General features: G+C 34.8%; 1 long non-coding RNA gene across 1 annotated transcript; it reads right to left on the reverse strand.

The window, feature by feature from the left end:
- Positions 1 to 2,181: 2,181 nt before the first annotated feature.
- Positions 2,182 to 4,056, reverse strand: LOC145640985 (uncharacterized). Its single transcript, XR_014115070.1, has 2 exons — positions 3,893 to 4,056; positions 2,182 to 2,422 (listed from the first exon to the last, which is right to left on the reverse strand). It is a non-coding gene; the product is annotated as an uncharacterized LOC145640985 (long non-coding RNA).
- Positions 4,057 to 5,077: the final 1,021 nt, after the last annotated feature.

Below are 5,077 nucleotides of genomic sequence, written 5' to 3' on the forward strand. Positions count from 1 at the left end.
GGGATCATGAAACCGGATTCTACTCGTTTGTGGCATGTTGGTAGTTGCTCCCTATCTTTGATTTGACAACCTTAGTGAGTTTTTGCTACAACCATGTGAGATGTATATTTGTTCAAGCTTTCATCAAATTCTTGCATGAGCGGCATGGATCCTTGATTTTCGCAAACCTAATCTAGAATCTTAGCGTATGATTCCTAAGACCGTGACCGAACTACCTAGGGAGGACAAAGGCAACTTTTCGGGGAGGTATTTTCTTTTTTCTAGGATAGTCCCTTTATGTTTACTTTTTTTTTTTTGTTTGGGATACATTTGCCTACTTGTTACCCCTTTGAACATTTTTCCCTCTTTTCAAGCCGCATAATTAGATATCTTGAGCCTTTTGTTTCGTTCTCCTTCTTTTTGGTTTTTGTGAAGCAAGGGTCAATGTTAGGTGATTGTGGTCTATGAAGTTGGAGTTTGGTTCGAATTGGTACACATAATTGAGTTGTTTATATTTGGTAAATAATGGCAAATGCTTATGTAAAAGCCGTCCTTAGTAAAAGAGGCAAGGATGTTAATAAATGCATATTTGAAAAAGTCGTCCGAATTGAAAAAAGGCATGGACTAATGCTTTTAAGGAGTACAAGAAAATACAAACAAATTTATAAATGAGAAAATGCAAAAAAAATATATATATATAAAGAAAAACCATAAAAATTCAAGTGTCTTTCTCCTCTCTATGCATTGAGGACAATGTTTCTTTTAGCTTGGGGGGAAAAGCGTTTGCGCTTTTTGTTCTTATGTTTGTAGATTGTTGCTTTGAATAAGCTTGGGGGTGTTAATACGTTATTGTTTGGTGATTTCTTAAGTTTGGTGTTGAGATTTGGCCGGTCTTTGCTTCACAATTTAGGATAACCACCAAATTTTAAATTTTAGCCTACCTTAACCCTTCTTGCCTTACGTTACAACCTTTGGGAAGACCTTTGGACCTAGGAGTTGAGTCTTTCATCGGTGGAGGGAATCATGGGTTGTAGACTAAGGAAAGGGGATGCGAAATCAAGATGTCGAGTAGCCCAAAATGTTGATCTTTTTCCGGTTCCTTCGCGGAATCTATGAGATGCTCACTAAGGGGAGACATGAGATTAGTAGGGGGAACGCGGTAAGACCGTTTGGGATGAAAGTGGAATGTGATAACTAGTTCCTATGCTTAGCATATTTATGTTTCAATCAACCTTAGGTATCTTATAACGTGCATACCATAATTCACTTTAGAAAGGTTGTTATTCATTTGAATTATAGTCTCTTTGTAAAGTCCATTTCGTAAAGATTTTACTTCCTTTTTCCTCTTTCTTTTCCTTTTCTGGTTTGCCTCTTGGGGGTTTGGTGGAGAGTTATGGGTAAACTCTTAGGATACCCTTACGAGAGCATCACTCGTCCTCTAGGGCGATCTAGGGGTTTAAATGGCTTGTTGTAGCTAAAAACAACCGTGATTCCTACGACAGTGAGTCTTAGTGTAAATTCTCGCCCCTCTTTTTCCTTTTGTTTCGAATAAGCCCTTCTTATTCCTTTTCGCCTTTGTTTTGTTCGGGACGAGCAAAAGTCTAGCTTGGGGGAATTTGATGAGTGTCATTTATGGCACTCATATACACTACTACAAAAAGCGTGTTTTTTGGACGCTTTTTAGGTCTTTTTTCGACGCTAAAAAGCGTCGGAAAAAAATTTCTCGACGCTGCTAAAAAGCGTCGAGAATCCGTGAGTCGGAAATTTTTAGGGACACAAAAAAGCGTCGAGAATTTCGACGCTTTTTTGTGTCTAAACTAATATACGAAGTGTCAGAAAATACTAATTTCGCGCATTTTCCCAACTTTGTGTAGTTTTTTAGTGACGCTTTTACATGTCCACATACTCAAATTTAGCGACGCTTTTTGTTGTTTTGCGTTTATTCGTGTCAGCCTATGGTATGGCGGAAAACTTTTGAAATGTGAAAATATGCAAAATATTTAGACATTAAAAGGCGTCTAGAGATTTTTTTAAGCTTTTTTTTTATTATATTTTTTCCTTTTATTAAATTATTACCATCATACATACATTATAGTTATTTAAATTTATCATAAATTAAATTAATAACATTTAAATTAAAGTAAACAAATATTCTTATAACTAGATCAGATAAAAAAAAATTAAATAATTAATCAACAATAATAAGAGTACGTTATTGATTAAATTACCAAATTTATAAACGAAAACATCAACACAATTAATTATTTTTAAAAAAAACGTCGCATATTATAGTAGCTTGTCCCTAAATAAATACATCACTAATATAATTAAGACTAATAACCAAAATAGATAGATGATGGCGTTATAGACGATGTAGTCGCTTGTTTTGATGGTCAAGTGTCCCGGTCTATTCTCTTGTTGCAGCTACATTGCTTTTTCCAATCTTCAAAAAAAAATATACAAAGTATAAATTAGTAAATTACACAATATAGGCTTTTACACACACACATACACACACAAACAAGCTTATCATTCCATCTTTCCATTACTAGCAATCACCACATACGAAGATAACTCAACAATCGAACGAGGAGCACAACCAAATACCAGGGTACCACGTCCAACGAGTTGTCCATGATTATCCACTACAATGCCCGCATGATCAACTCGTAGAAGCACCTTCTTATCTTTTGACAACAATTTGAGACAAGGAATAGCAGCCGTGTCAGGCAGAACAACATGAATTGTAAATACCAGAATTACCAGATGGGTTTTTGTATCTAGTTGATCTGCAATCAAATACCAGAATTACCAAATACCAGGGTACCACCAACTCAGCAATTGATCTGCATGGATCTGCAATTGTTACAGCCTGTGAAAATATCAAATCAACATGCCCTATAATACAGGACATCAAACTATAAGAATTATCAGTCCCTAAAATCAATGAATCATCAAGCCAAGCCATACTCTTCACACCATCAATACACGACATTTCCTTCAAAACCACGAACAACCCACGTTTCCCATCGACCTCTCGATCATGCTTACTACTGCCTGAATTCAGCTCAATGAACACCACTTTCTTCCCCATTGCCACCACAAAAAGGTAGGTACCATCATTATGCACTCCCCTAGAAATGAATTCCTTAACCCTCGCCCCATTCGATCTAACCCCGCCACCTAACTTTTTCATAAGCCTCCCACCTACATTACTACCACTACTACTAACTCCCTGTTCATTGATCCAATTAGAATTTTCAGATTCAGTACTACAAACCCTTCTAGCAACAACATTAACACCCTTTAGAATCCCTAACTTTTTCACAGGCTGTAACAATTACAGATCTACTAGATACAAAAACCCATCAGATAGACACAAAATTCTACCAATTTGATTAACAACATGAATTGAATTAATACCAGAATATACTAACACATCAGATATAATTTGTGTGCATTCAGATGCGTTTGAAGCACAATAATCCTATCAGATTATTAACAACTTAAAATAGTCATTTCATTCACCAATTGTAAATAAGCTTTAAGCATACAAGAACTCAAGAGTGAACTTGATTATATGAAAGATCAAACACATATTGAAATCAGATTAGTCTGCTAAGAAATGACTTAAGTATAAATGTATCAAATTTGATTTTCAGATCTGAAATTCAGTTCTGAACTTCAGATCTGAAATTCAGCTCTGAAATTCAGCTCTGAAATTTTTCCAAAATACAATTTTTTCCAGCACATTTACAGAATCGAACAATACATTCTTTATTCAATAAATTTCTTAAAATATCTTACACTGAAGCACCATAAGGACCGTACCTCGATTTCAGATTTTCAGGCAGAATAACAGGGAAACAAAGACATGTGAGAAAACAAACATGTGTAAAAGAGAGCAGCAGACCTCATTGATGACGAATTTCTTTAGAGAGGATAATCAGTACTATTTCAGACTCACCAAGCTCGTCTGTTCAATCCCGGGGTCTTCTTACTCTCTATTTAAGACTAAATTTCTTCTTCATCACAAGGGTCACTTGATTAACTTCCCCAACAAGAGTTAGTAGAACCTCCTGTCCAAATATTACATAGAATCAAAATCACAAAGTCCATGGATCCTCTAAACATGTTAAATATTGTCTTATTTCATTTTGATTAGGTTGAAGTTGCTGTTAAAAAGATTAAGTTGAAGTGCCTAATATACTTCATAAACTAATAGGTAGAATCTTTCCAAGATTAATTTGCTTTTCACTGTCAACTACAGACCAAATGCTCTGTCCATCAAACAAAATTTGCAATAAAGTCACCATATATGATAATAGATTCAATTACCTAGTACTTAGTATGCTTACTAACCAATCTATTTATGTCAGTCTTATTTCAAATGGATAAATGAACTGAAAAAGGATAAGAAACTTATATTAGAATCCTGTTGACATAGTCAGGTCCAAGTTTTCATACCTGTTTTATCATGGGCTCGTGTTTTGATGCAGGTGCTTTATCCGTACCACCACCATCATGACACTAAAATTTGCACCCAACTATGTAATGGAAATAAAATAACAAGTGGTGTGATTAAACCCAAAGTATCGTTGTTCATTCTTCTAAAATGAACAAATATATAAGGATAAAACAAATACCTCTTCCGTTTTGAAGTCTAAAGATGACAAGCTTGCAACAAGAGTTAACACATTTTAGATAAACCTTAAAAAGAAGACAGAAATTGCACAACTCAATAGAAAACAGTAGTTAAATTATAATAGATATATCACTGGCTTTGGAGCAGCCATAGGGGCACGGTGCACTAACCCTTCTTACATGGAAAATCAATTCCAGGTATAATATTTGTCGAATTTTCTTACTTAAGCATGTCATATGTACGTAGTACATACAATGGATTAGTAGACATCCACTTATTACTACTCCCTAATTAATTACCTATTAAGTTCAATAAGCTATGTAGCAAAAGCAAAACCATTACACTAATTTAATTAATTCAGAGAAATAGTTGTATGTATAAAGTTCCCAAAAAATAAACTCTTAGCCCATTTGCCAATGAAATACCTTTTGAAGATTCAAGAGCCCTTTATAG

Source organism: Chenopodium album, chromosome 7, assembly GCF_948465745.1.
Source record: "Chenopodium album chromosome 7, dcCheAlbu1.1, whole genome shotgun sequence".
In the NCBI taxonomy this organism is placed as follows: Eukaryota; Viridiplantae; Streptophyta; class Magnoliopsida; order Caryophyllales; family Amaranthaceae; genus Chenopodium; species Chenopodium album.